The 14,957-nt window shown below is 35.3% G+C and overlaps 1 pseudogene; it reads left to right on the top strand.

The window, feature by feature from the left end:
* Positions 1 to 14,957, top strand: part of LOC107730818 (multiple epidermal growth factor-like domains protein 6) — a 65,115-nt pseudogene that overhangs the window by 18,877 nt on the left and 31,281 nt on the right.

Raw genomic sequence — 14,957 nt, forward strand, 5'->3', positions numbered from 1 at the left:
ACGGCTTCAGAGAACGCTAAATAATCTGCAAGAAAACACATTTATATATATATATATACATTGAATAAAAAATTCAAATGTTAATGTAGATATTATCACAAGAAGCAGATTTACATGACTCAATAAAAGACCTAAATTCAGGATATAATGAAATGTGTGTTCCATTTTTCCTTTTCTTCTTCTCCTCATCTACCTGATGTATAGCTCCAGCAGTAGTTTTCCATACTGTCTCATTTTTAATACACCCTAAAATCAACAGAAAGTACAGTGGCTGCTGTATTTCTCTTTCTAGTTCCTCGGAGAACCCTAAACATCTATTTACTTGTGCATTCTCTCTCTCCTTTAGCTTGTGCTCAGGGCACATATGGTGTTCAGTGTAACAGTCTGTGTGTTTGTAAGAACGGGGGCCACTGTGACCCAGTGACGGGGAAGTGCTTGTGTCCACGGTCTGCTCTGTGAAAACGGTACAGCACACATGCTTTATGTCTCGTCTTCTTTTTTAACTGTGTTTTAACATCTTCAATTTGTCATGGCTTATGACATTTCCTCTCTACTTACTGTATGTCATGTTTCATTATTCATAACCTTCTTTTACTTTTGTAATGCTCCACCTTTCTGTTTTCTCATGTTGTCTCATGAGGAAAAAAGAGAGAGAAATATAAGAGGTATTTCTTTTTCTTGCCTCGGTTCTAGTCTTTTCTCTGTTTCTCTTGTTCGATACTCTACAAGTGTCTCAGTTCCATTACGGCACAATATCTTAAATTTTTAGAAGTAAAGCAACTTTTTTTAGTTTAAAGAACAAATCTGCGTTATTGTTCAAAAGTGTGGGGTCAGTAAGATTTTCTTTAAGAGAAAAGAATACTTTTATTCAGCAAGGATGCATTAAATTGATCAAAATTGACAGTAAAGACATTTATAATGTTACAAAAAAATTATTTTTTCAATACATGCTGTTATTTTTTACAGTCATGTTCATTACTGTGCATTATGTTTCCACATAACATTGATAATAATAAGAAATGTTTCTTGAGCACCAAATCAGAATATTAGGATCATGTGACACTGGAGACTGGAGTAATGGCTGCTGAAAATTCAGCTTTGCATCAGAGGAATAAATTACATATTAATCTTGAACATGTTATAAACTTTAATGAGCCGAAAAGAACGCATGTCACACCTCTGTTCATCAATTTACACCATTTAATCAATTTAGCCATCTTCAAGAAAAGACTAAAAACACATCTGTTCCACCTTTATTTTACCCTCTAACTTTAGCACTTTCTATTCTATTTTAATTCTACTTTATCTATATTTATCTTCTTTTTTTTTATTTAAAAAAATAAAAAATACAAACAAACACTAGCTTTCTATTTTTTCTATTCTATTTACTTGTTTTTCTTTGTGTGTGTGTGTATATGTGTGTGTATAATATATATATATATATATACACACCTTGCTACGTGTACTGCGTTAGACTAACCGAGACTTGTCATTTGCACTTATATATTGTTGCTCTTTTGTTAGTTTTGACTGCTTTTATTGTCCTCATATGTAAGTCGCTTTGGATAAAACCATCTGCTAAATGACTAAATGTAAATGTAATGTAAATGTTCAAAAAGAAATTATTAAAAAAAAATTTCATTTGGTTTTTAAATGAGACAATATTACCAAAATGTTTTTAATCCATTTTATTTGCTCCTTTATGATCAGTATGATCACAAAAACTTGCTGCTAAATTAATAAATGTAGAAATAAAGTATCCCTCAGTAAACTAACTGGAGCTCTTGGGTTTAAGCTTCTCCTTCCTATTAACTAACTTTCTGTTTGCCCTTGGCCTTGCCTTGTCTTCATCACATCATCCATCAACCTCATCTCTCCCAGCTGTCATTCGTTATTCCTCTCTGATTAGATCTGATAATTCTGTATTGAAAAGAGCATGTGATGTAATGCACCTTACGGAATTCCGGAGGAACATTGTGGAATTATTTCAGTGATGTACCGTGATGTCATCAGGTTGTCCACAGGGTTTCTATGGGAGGTTCTGTAGGAGGAGGTGTAACTGCCCCAATAATGGACGCTGCCATCGTCTGTATGGAGGGTGTCTGTGCACACCTGGTCTCTACGGCAAATTCTGCCATCTGCGTAAATGTTTAGAGTGCTAAGATAATGTGAAAGTCGAAGTTTGTTACTAATCTACTTTCAATTAATTTGAGGTATAGTAAAATAGTGCTTGTCTATATTAGCATGCCCCAAAATGGACTCACGGTGCGGGTTGCTCGGAGGAATGCAAATGTGCGCAGGAAAACTCTCTGTCTTGTGATCCACAAAAAGGCACCTGCACTTGTAAACCTGGTTACCATGGCGACCGCTGTCAGGAAGGTAGGTGATGTTTTTACAGCCATTTGAAACAGTTGTGTCTGACGGGTAAATGGAGATGCATGTCGTGTTCCTGTGTAGAATGTGACAAAGGATACTATGGCATTGGCTGCCGCGAGCGATGTAAGACTCACAATCATACATAAAATATGAGTTCAGGAGGGAATACTAGTCTACTGCTTACTGTAACTGTAGTTTAGTTTGGGGTGAGTAAGATTTTTTTTTTAATGAAATTAATTATTTTATTCAGCAAGGAATGGATGCATTAAATTGACCAAAAGTGACAGTAAAGACTTTTGTAATGTTACAATGGATTTATATTTTAAATAAATTATTTTCTTTTGAACTTTCTATTAATCAAAGAATCGATCAAAGAAAAAATCATGGTCTTGACACCACTTGTTGAATTAAATGGGCAACATCAAGACATAAGTGACTTTAAGTAAATGTTTATTAATGCCTACTTGTTTCACTTACTATTTTTTAAATAGTAGGCAGTATGCATTGTTCACTGTGCAGTATTCAGTAAATAATAAGCTAATATTTTATTCTGAGCTTTCAAAGGATTCTTACTTTTCAAATGGGACAATAATGGCTTTGCATCGCCCTCTAGTGACTGTCAGATGTCAGTACACAACTGCTTTAATGGCTGTTATTTTAATAGCTCAATAATGTCTGCATCAGAACTCAACTGTGACTAGTCAATCATCAGGCAATATGTCCTTTTTAAAATTCCAAGGAGTAGATGCACTAAACACTCACACATGACAACACGCCGACAGATGGAAGTGTCAGTCAGTTTAGCTCAGTAGCTTTGTATTAAAGAGAGAGAGTCATGGAATAAATGTTTAATGTAGCTAGATTTATGCTGGATGTTATGTTATGAAAAGAAAAAATCATGGTCTTGACACCACTTGTTGAATTAAATGGGCAACATCAAGACATAAGTGACTTTTAAGTAAATGTTTATTAATGCCTACTTGTTTCACTTACTATTTTTTAAATAGTAGGCAGTATGCATTGTTCACTGTGCAGTATTCAGTAAATAATAAGCTAATATTTTATTCTGAGCTTTCAAAGGATTCTTACTTTTCAAATGGGACAATAATGGCTTTGCATCGCCCTCTAGTGACTGTCAGATGTCAGTACACAACTGCTTTAATGGCTGTTATTTTAATAGCTCAATAATGTCTGCATCAGAACTCAACTGTGACTAGTCAATCATCAGGCAATATGTCCTTTTTAAAATTCCAAGGAGTAGATGCACTAAACACTCACACATGACAACACGCCGACAGATGGAAGTGTCAGTCAGTTTAGCTCAGTAGCTTTGTATTAAAGAGAGAGAGTCATGGAATAAATGTTTCATGTAGCTAGATTTATGCTGGATGTTATGTTATGAAAATGATATATTAACAGTGTGTTTATAAATGGGGTTTCCTTCTGTTCGCTGAAGAGAGAAATTAATGAATTTGAAGCTCATGTTTTAATAACATTTGAAGTGTCTGTTTTAGTTATAAGCCTTTCTTGATCACTTGCATACATTTTTTAGTCTTAATGGCTTAAACAGATCATGGTTTGGTCTTGCTCAAACAGAGCCTTTTATCCCATCCTCAGGGGGGGATTGGGGGCAGTGAGGTTGAGGGAGAGCGCTTTACAGTTTCTGTGGAGGACAAGAAAAAGAGAGAGTGAGTGTATTCAGACAGCATTGCGGTTCACATTGGCACATGACTGTCTATCCTAAGTGCTTCTGTTAGCTCGTCTTGATACCCGTCACCTCGTTTTCACTGAACAAACTAAATTGTGGTTTCTGTCTCTTTCTATGTGAAGCTGGCTATTACTGTAATAGTAAGAAATAGTGATATTAATGATAAAAACAAAATATTTTAAAATGTGGTGCATAAAATAAAAAAAATTAAATTAAATGGAACATGCAACAGGACATTAATAAACATACAAATAGTAATCTTTACAAGTGTGTTTACATTCTCAAATCTCAAATGTGTGTTTTGATTTGTTATTTGAATACAAATGAATAATAATCATCATCTGTGTAGTGTGTGTGAGGCAGGTTTTTGGGGTGTAGGCTGTGCCAGTGTGTGCCAGTGTGGCAGTAATGCAGTAACCTGTGAGGCCAGCAGTAGGCGCTGTGTGTGTGAGGCTGGATACACTGGAGAGCAATGTGACAAGAGTGAGTCTGTTCTGTTTCTTTCCCTCTCTGTATCCATGTTTCAATGTCTTATTCTTTTCATTGATGCACTATTTAAATGGTACAACATTTAAACTTTCATGTTGAAATGTTAAATCTGATGCTAATTACGATGCATATGCTGCCACCTTTTGTCATCATAATACAACTACAGGCAAAACTGGCTGAGCATTAAATGAATATCATACTAATATACTACTCTTACTAGTTCTGAAGTATATAGTATGCATAATGTGCATGGTATGCAAAAATTAGGAAAAAAATAGGTTTTATACATACAGGACCTATAATATTAGGCCAAATTAAACTAGAGAGTGCAATGTGTCAGATACTGTATCCCACAATGCATTTTTAACGTTTTGTTTTTTACTCATTTGATCTGACTGCAAAACGTTAGGACATTTGCACTCAAAATTTGAAAAATAATTTGAAAATGTACAATTCTTATTACCAAACTGATGACTGGACTACCCATATTCAACATAATGAGGTCATGTGAGCGCAATGTAGCATAGTGCTATCTAAAATGTTTATCAAAATATATATTTTTAAAAAACGTGCAGTATTTCAGTGTTAAGTATTATTTATGTACTACTAGTATAATATTTATTAATATTTTAATTAGTTCTTATTTTAGTGTAGTAATTTTAAAATGTGCTTTTGTAATTTTTGTTAGTTTTTATTTCTATTTAGCTCTGATTTATTTTTATTTCAGATTTGATTTTATTGCTTAAACTTTAATTTCAGTTAGCTGGCAAGGCACCATTTCTAATTTGTACGTTTTTAAGTTAAAATTTTTCATCTAACGTTTATATTTTATTTCAACCTTATTTCAGTGACCACAATCAAGTTTCAATAGTTTGTTTATTTCCACTAAATTCTGATCATGTGCACTAAATCTGCATTTCCCATGATGCTTTGTGTCAGAGTGTCTTGAGGGCCACTACGGACAGAGTGTAAACTATCATGTGAGTGTGAGAACGGGGCCGAATGTGACCACGTCGGCGGAGCTTGTACCTGTACTGCTGGCTGGGTGGGATCACACTGTGAAAAGAGTGAGTTACAAACAAATGCATTCAATTTCTAAAATGGTCAGTGATGTTTATTTAATGTTTATTTAAATGCATGTTATCTATTTTCCTCAACATCTCTCTTTTTGCTCCATAAGTAGTGTTTTCGTACGCCTAATGCTCTAGGGCCTTTTCTTCACCAGGGAAACAGGAAGTCTCAATCAGTCTGAGAGGGCAACCCACCCATCATGCAATCTGAGTGTGTGTCTGTGCTTAAAATGGAATGTTTTTGATTCCCATTTGCTCATTGAAACACTCACTCATCACACACAGCCAAGCAACTTGAAACACACACAAAAAATTTTGTTTAGTGTGTCATAATGACATCAGTGCAGGAAGCTAAAATCATTTGTTAATAAGAACTAGAAGCAGGTAAGAAGGTTTTGCCCTCAATGACCTGAAGGTACAGAGTTGTATCTGCCTTCTAGTGGTTAATCTGAGCCACTGACTAAACATACACACACAGACACTCCCTGCTGGATCCATGACAGCATCCTCTGCTTAATGAGACAGCCACATCCAGCTGCTGCACTTTATGAGAAAACCACAATGCACAGACATATACACAGGGCCAAACATAGAAGCTGAGTCCTATCTTAGTAAAAAAAAAAACACCACATGTAAAACACACACACATACAAGATACACGCTCATACCTCAAAGGATTCCATTCATGTGTTTTCTTCACCATTTTCAGCACCACACACACCACTACTCAAACTACAGCCACATTTTTACCAGTTTTCAGTCTGAATCTAATTTGATGAGATAACCGATAGTTAACTGACCGCAAAACAATGGCAAGAAAACAGCTTTTGAGGTGTCCTTGCGGGGCTGAAAGAAATAACATACCTACAGTGCTACCAGTGTAGTCTGTTTCACAAACAAATGGCTCTTTTGAAACCAATTCTTCTTAGTGAATCACAAACACACATTGAAATCAGGGTTATCTGATTCACAAACAAATGAGTCTTATGAGCTGATCCTTTTTAGTGAATCAGAAACATACAGTACAAGCAGTGTAGTCTGATTCACAAACAAACGATTCTTTTATATCATTTTTTTGTGTGAATCAGAAACACACTGCAAGCAGTGATGTCCGATTCACAAACAAGTGATTCTTACGAGCTGATCCTTTTGTAGTGAATCAAAAAGTACAGCTTAACCAGTGTTGTCTGATTTACAAACTGACTCTTTTAAACCATTTTATCTAGTAACTAGATGTTTTAGACGTATGATTTTAGTTTCCTGCACTGATGTCATTATGTGAGTGATGAGTGAACAGGAATCAAAAACATGACATATTTCCAAACACACAAGGCACAACCAGTGGAGTTTCATGAACGAGTGACTCTTATGAGCTGATTTTTTTAGAGAGTCAAAAACATACAGCATAACTGGCGTAGTATGATTCACAAACAAATTACTCTTTTGAGATGATCTCTTTTAAACCAGTTCTTTTATAGTGAATCAAATACATACAGCGTGATCAGTTGAATCTGATTCATGAACAAATTATTCTTTTAAAAACTAGTTCTTTTTTAGTGAATCAAAAACACAGCACAACTAGTGTAGTCCGATTCATGAACAAATGACTATTTTCAAATGTTTCTTTTTAGTGAATCGAAAACATACAATACAATCAATGTAGTCCGATTTACAAATAGATGACTCCAGTTCTTTTTAGTAAATCAGAAATATACGACATAAAAAAATTATGTCTCTTCTGAGCCGATCCTTTTCAGTGAATCAAAAACATACAACCAGTGTAGTCCCAATTACGAAAAATCTTGAAAGTGTCTTTCTGCAGAGAAAGAAAGTAAGCCAAAATAACTTCCTGTTATCCGTGTGGTGTGGTTGAGTGAGCAGCGAACTATCATTCATAGGATTACCAGGGCCTACACGACGGATCTAGATTCCACACGGCAGGGGAAAAGAGTAGTAGAACTGTCCAAAATCAACTGAAATCCAACAAAGAGTATTTGGACGGGGCAAAACCAGGTCTTAGGGGACCATAAGCATTCCATCTCCATCTGTATCAACTCCACCGCCATTGATTTAGACGCATAAAAGCAGATTGTTTTGGTTTATAGTGGACTTTTACATTCACAGATTTCATCTTTAATAAATCAGGCTGTGACTACAGAGATCAGGTCTCCACAGGCCCACAATTCCACCCTGTCCGTTTTGTGACATTTTCAACTCGGTAGTCCATCTGGATGTAGCCAGCAGTTCCACTCATGTTCCACAGGCTCAGATGTCTTCCATGCTTCTTAATCATACAAACCAACTGAATAACAGCAGATACACACACGCACACATGTGGTGGGTCTTTAGCGAGCTCTTGAGTGCTATCATCGGTCTCCATCTCTGAAGGCCTCAGCCATGAAACATATTTTACTGGCAGCAGCCGATCACAACCATCCGCTGCCGTTACACGCTCACGCACACGTGGTTTACAAGACCTTATCAGGCTGATGGAATACTAGACCAATCTCCTGTGATCGTGTGCGTCTGCATGCCATATGCTCCGCTCCGTATGGATGTCTGTCTACACTTGTGCTCATACAGAGAGACTCCAATTTCATTTGCTTGTGTGTGTGTGTGAATGAAAGGCAGTAGCCGTGTAAGTGGAGTCTGTACAAAGTGTACTGTAGGTTCATATCAGATAATCTATGCTAACAAAGGCAATGTTTCTACACAAAAGCAAACAAAATCACATATGTGTTCCAAAGAAGCAAACTTCTAAAGTTTTTTTTCTGATTGTTGTCAAACCAGAAAACAAGACCAGAAAGTGTTTAGATGTTTCGTAAAATCTTATGAATCTTCGTAAAAATATTACCAAGTTGATATACCCAATTTGATATATTCATTATATTTTAAGTTTTGAAAAACTGAACATCAATAAAAAAATTGAAGAAATTACCTTAATGTTAATATATGTTTGTGGTCCTATTGTGCATGAATTATCATGCATGCCTTCCAAAGAAAACAATAGTTTGTTTTTTATAAAAATAAAATTGTCTCTGTTCAGCTGTCTTTATTATAGTATGCAACGCTCACTTTTTTTTTTTTAGGTATATTTCTGTACCTGTACCTGTGGGCGGTCTGTTCTAGTTGCCTACATTTTTATTTTTATTTTATTTTATTTTATTTTACAACCATTTAAAGCAACAAGCATACATTTTAGCCACTAGATTTTGTACTTCATGAAGTGTGATTTGTAAAAGCTGGGCTTTAGATGGAAAAAATATCCAATATTCATAAGCCAAACCTTTTGTTAACTAAATGAGCATTTTATTTCATTTAATTTTAAACCCTGACCAAAAAACCTGTTTCATTAAGCATTAATAAAACACCATTTTGGCCAGGTGCACTACATTTTTATGTGAGTTTTGCATAAAGTGTGAGTTGAAAATGCGAGTTAAGGGAATATTTGGATAGGTGGCATATTTCTACATCCAGACAGTGAACCTGTGGACTCAGCAGGTGTTCTAGTTTCCTAGAAATGTCTGTCTATCTTCCTCACACACACGTTGACTTTGTTGTGGTAAGGATGTGCCGCACATGTGGCGAATGAGATCACGCAACAAACAAAATCACATATGTGTTCCAAAGAAACAAACTTCTAAAGTTTTTTTTCTGATTGTTGTCAAACCAGAAAACAAGACCAGAAAGTGTTTAGACGTTTCGTAAAATCTTATGAATCTTCGTAAAAATATTACCAAGTTGATATACCCAATTTGATATATTCATTATATTTTAAGTTTTGAAAAACTGAACATCAATAAAAAAATTGAAGAAATTACCTTAATGTTAATATATGTTTGTGGTCCTATTGTGCATGAATTATCATGCATGCCTTCCAAAGAAAACAATAGTTTGTTTTTTATAAAAATAAAATTGTCTCTGTTCAGCTGTCTTTATTATAGTATGCAACGCTCACTTTTTTTTTTTTAGGTATATTTCTGTACCTGTACCTGTGGGCGGTCTGTTCTAGTTGCCTACATTTTTATTTTTATTTTATTTTATTTTATTTTACAACCATTTAAAGCAACAAGCATACATTTTAGCCACTAGATTTTGTACTTCATGAAGTGTGATTTGTAAAAGCTGGGCTTTAGATGGAAAAAATATCCAATATTCATAAGCCAAACCTTTTGTTAACTAAATGAGCATTTTATTTCATTTAATTTTAAACCCTGACCAAAAAACCTGTTTCATTAAGCATTAATAAAACACCATTTTGGCCAGGTGCACTACATTTTTATGTGAGTTTTGCATAAAGTGTGAGTTGAAAATGCGAGTTAAGGGAATATTTGGATAGGTGGCATATTTCTACATCCAGACAGTGAACCTGTGGACTCAGCAGGTGTTCTAGTTTCCTAGAAATGTCTGTCTATCTTCCTCACACACACGTTGACTTTGTTGTGGTAAGGATGTGCCGCACATGTGGCGAATGAGATCACGCAATTAATGCTGATGAGAGCAATTCACACGCTGAGCATTCAGTAGGTAATGAGACATGAAAAAGAAAGATGAGCAGGACGAAGGGATGAAAGATGGATATGTCCGCACGGATACTAGTAAAACACTAACCTAATTATATTTGAATCAGAATGCTGACATCCTGTTGGCTCTTGTGAGCGTGACTTTCCAATGATGTACTGCTCATTATAATGCACACACAGACGCTGCTGACTCAAATCTCCTCTCCTCCATAGGATGTCCCGTTGGGTTTTACGGGCAGGACTGTGTGCAGATGTGCCAGTGCGGGAACGAGGCCCAGTGTCACCACATCACAGGCGCCTGCCGCTGCACCCCCGGCTGGGCACCGCCACAATGCATTCTGGGTAAGCCGCCCACATCATTAAAACGGGGTGTGATTGGAGGCTCATCTCCGGCTGTATGCCGCATCCTCGCACAGAAATAACCCAACAATCTCTCAAACCAGCTCACCCAAACACAGGCCTCATATTCAATTTATCAGCTCACAGACATGGCTGATGCAGTTTTTGAAGCATGTGTTTGTGCATATAAAGAGGGGAAAAAGCCCCCTGGTGGGCTGCAGAAAGGTTAAATGCATCCTGCAAGGTTAAATGTTTTTAATCGGCATATCTCATCTGTGAATGTTTGTGTTTACTGTGGAAGGATGGTTTTTAGGAGCGTTCCATTTGTGCGTCTGTCAGCATTTTATTAGGCTAAGATGCTTTTTAAAGAGAGCTCTGCGGCACATTGGTTTAGTACCATCTGCCTTCTCATGCGATCTCCCATCAGTAGTTTAATAGATCAGGGGCCCAATAAAGATTTATCTCTCTTTCTGTTTCACTCTCCCTCTCTTTTTAATGAAGTGAGGTTTGTGTTAAAGATCCCTCTCTCAGAAGTTTGATTTTTACGTCTGGCTTTCCCATGACATGTTTTTCAGGGAAATCTCGACTGTGATGAAACCTCTCTGGAGTCGAGTGATGTTATTAGTTTTTTAAAGAGTGCAAATAATAAATCATTATTTAGATTTGCATCTGCTTTTTCTCGTTTATACTTTTTTAGTTTTGCAGTAGCATGTCTGCTAAAGTTAATGCAGTCAGGCTAAGTACAAATCACTTACAGGCATCACATAAAGTGTGTTAAAACACATTTTTGCCTCAAAAATTGTTTTTGTATTTGGTGTAGATATGTTAGATGGACACACAAGTTTTTTTTTTACACTTCACAGGCTGGGTTATTTTGTGCCACACTGTTCATACTGTAGCCTGGGTACATGGAGACCTTTGTCACAATTTTTTTGAACGTTACATTTGCATTAAATTGATTAAAATGCTGTTATTTTACTTTCTATTCATTAAAGAATCATAAAGAAAATGAATCACAGTTTCCACAAAAATATACAACTGTTTTCAACATTGATAGTAAAAAATTTTTTTGGGCACTAAATCAGCATATTATAATGATTTCTGAAGGATATTGTGTCACTGAAGGCTGCTGAAGATTCAGCTTTGTCAAAAATTCAGATTTTGAAGATTCATCAGAGACTTTAAAAAATCCTACGACCCCAAATTTTTGAAGAACAGTGTTATAACAGATCAGTAGCTGATTTACAAAGAAATGTGAATATGCATGAAAATAAATGAATGACAGTTTTGTGACATTTCTATTTGAATTAACTTACTAATAGATTGTTAAACATAACATGGGCATTTGGAACATCTAGAATAGAACATATGTTATGTCACTGAATATGTATCTATGTGTATGTGAGTAAATGAAGAAAAAAAATTTTCATTGCACAAAGTACTACATATTTAGATTTTTAAAAGTTTGGTTTGGTTCTAGTGTTGTCAAAAGTACTGAGCCAATCACAGACATATCTGTGGAGCGCTATTATCGTCACATTTTTTACAATTTCAGTACCGATATCGGTACTTTTGACAACACAATTTGGTTCAAATATGTGTTTGTGTTCTAGCTTGTCCAGCGGGTACATTTGGTCCCAACTGCAGTCAGTCATGTGACTGCCACAATGGAGGGTCATGTGACCCGGTGAGTGGCCAGTGCAGGTGCACACCTGGGTGGACAGGAACCAGCTGCCAACAGAGTGAGCTAAAACACACACACACACACACACACCGCGCCACTCACTCTGCAATCCATCTGCTTTCTCTCTCACTGTCTGTATGTTATGTGTATAGCCTGTGCATCTGGATGGTTCGGTAGGAACTGTGAGCAAAGATGCATCTGTCCAGGGGGTGTGGCCTGTGATCATGTGACGGGCAGATGTGGCTGCCCTGCAAGGTACACTGGGAACAGCTGTGAGACGAGTAAGACCTCTCATTTTATTCATCCTACTGATTCATAAGATATTTTTTTTAAGTAGCAACACCTTCTACCTCTAAAACCACCTGTAAGACCATAACTCAGTATTTTATATAGACTAATAATATATATTAAACAGAAACAATATAAATATTTTTATATACACTGCTGCTCAAACGTTTGGGGTCGGTCGCTTATGCTCACCAAGGTTGCACTTATTTGATCAAAAATACAGTAAAAACAGTAATATTGTGAAATATTATTACAATTTAATTTTTACTTTTTTTCTATTTTAATATATTTTAAAATGTAATTTATTCTTGTGATGGTATAAAGCTGAATTTTCAGCAGCCATTACTCCAGTCTTAAGTGTCACATGATCCTTTAGAAATCATTCTAATATGCTGATTTGCAGCTCAAGAATTTTTTTTTTATTATTATCAATGTTTAAAACAGTTGTGCTGCTTCATACATTTGAGGTAAATGTTGAATAGAATCCATGAATAGAAAGTTCAAAAGAAGTATTTATTTAAATGTAATTAAACATATAAATCTTTTGTAACATTTGAAATGTTTTTTTTTCTGTCACTTTTGAACAATTTGATGTATCCTTGCTGAATAAGAATGAAAAAAAAATATTTCTGTTCTCAAACCTTTGAACAATATATATAGTCTTATATAAAATTGTGCTTATTGACTGTTTATTTTTTATATTTTCTGTCAAAATTGTAAAGATTTTTTAGTTTTAAAATAATTTCCATCAATTTAAGTACCAGGGGGTGTGGCCTGTGATCAGGTGACGGGCAGATGTGGCTGCCCTGCAGGGTACACTGAGAACAGCTGTGAGACGAGTAAGACCTCTCTCATTTTATTCATCCTACTGATTCATAAGATATTTTTTTTAAGTAGCAACACCTTCTACCTCTAAAACCACCTGTAAGACCATAACTCAGTATTTTATATAGACTAATAATATATATTAAACAGAAACAATATAAATATTTTTATATACACTGCTGCTCAAACGTTTGGGGTCGGTCGCTTATGCTCACCAAGGTTGCACTTATTTGATCAAAAATACAGTAAAAACAGTAATATTGTGAAATATTATTACAATTTAATTTTTACTTTTTTTCTATTTTAATATATTTTAAAATGTAATTTATTCTTGTGATGGTATAAAGCTGAATTTTCAGCAGCCATTACTCCAGTCTTAAGTGTCACATGATCCTTTAGAAATCATTCTAATATGCTGATTTGCAGCTCAAGAATTTTTTTTTTATTATTATCAATGTTTAAAACAGTTGTGCTGCTTCATACATTTGAGGTAAATGTTGAATAGAATCCATGAATAGAAAGTTCAAAAGAAGTATTTATTTAAATGTAATTAAACATATAAATCTTTTGTAACATTTGAAATGTTTTTTTTTCTGTCACTTTTGAACAATTTGATGTATCCTTGCTGAATAAGAATGAAAAAAAAATATTTCTGTTCTCAAACCTTTGAACAATATATATAGTCTTATATAAAATTGTGCTTATTGACTGTTTATTTTTTATATTTTCTGTCAAAATTGTAAAGATTTTTTAGTTTTAAAATAATTTCCATCAATTTAAGTAAGTCTTCTTACCGTAGCAACACCAGAACGAAACAAAAATTTACTGTTTTATTTAATACACGTATGATATACAACATTTCGGATATGATTGCAGTGACTTTCTGAGCTAAAAATAAGTTTGAAATCATGTTGTGTTAATTCATTTTCCAGTATTTATAACACCAAATTTTGTGAGGAAAATTAAGAAGCAGGAGAATTATACTCCTAATTCCATATATTGCCCGTTTCGTCAAAGTACTCTAGAATCAGTGATCTGTCCATTTATACATTCATTAATCTGAGCAGCTTAATCAAAACGAAGGGAGGAAAAGACTAATATCCATTTTTAATTTAAGATTTCATTTTTTAATTTACAGCAACGTTTGGTTCCTTTCATCACTCTAGAATACACTAAAAATATGTACAAACAGCCCTATGCACACTTCTACTACTTGTAATTCACATCTCCCTGTGTCTCCCTATCATTTTTACATTAAACACACTAGGGTTATGCTCCCCGACTTTCTTTCAACACCCGCACAACCCCTCTCACTCTCTCTTTTTCTCTCTCTCTCTCTGTGGATGCGAGACATCTGATAAAGGTTAGCGCTGAGCGGCCAACTCAAACAGCAGGCTTTGTTTTTGTCTGTGTAAGGATAAGAAGTCTGGAACAGACGTGAGCTCTCTCTCTCTCACACACACACACACACACACACACACATTGCAATAGACACGGCTAATGACAAGAGTCTAATTATTCTCTTTAGTCCGGAGTCTGAACTTATCTCTTACACATGCCGGTGGGGTGAACACACACACACACATTTATACATGAACATACCAGTGGCGAGCGGTGATTTTTTTTTAAACTGGTTATACTGAGTGATAAGCCCC

This window comes from Sinocyclocheilus rhinocerous, unplaced genomic scaffold (genome assembly GCF_001515625.1).
Source record: "Sinocyclocheilus rhinocerous isolate Xijiao unplaced genomic scaffold, SAMN03320098_v1.1 scaffold938, whole genome shotgun sequence".
NCBI classification, from domain to species: domain Eukaryota; kingdom Metazoa; phylum Chordata; class Actinopteri; order Cypriniformes; family Cyprinidae; genus Sinocyclocheilus; species Sinocyclocheilus rhinocerous.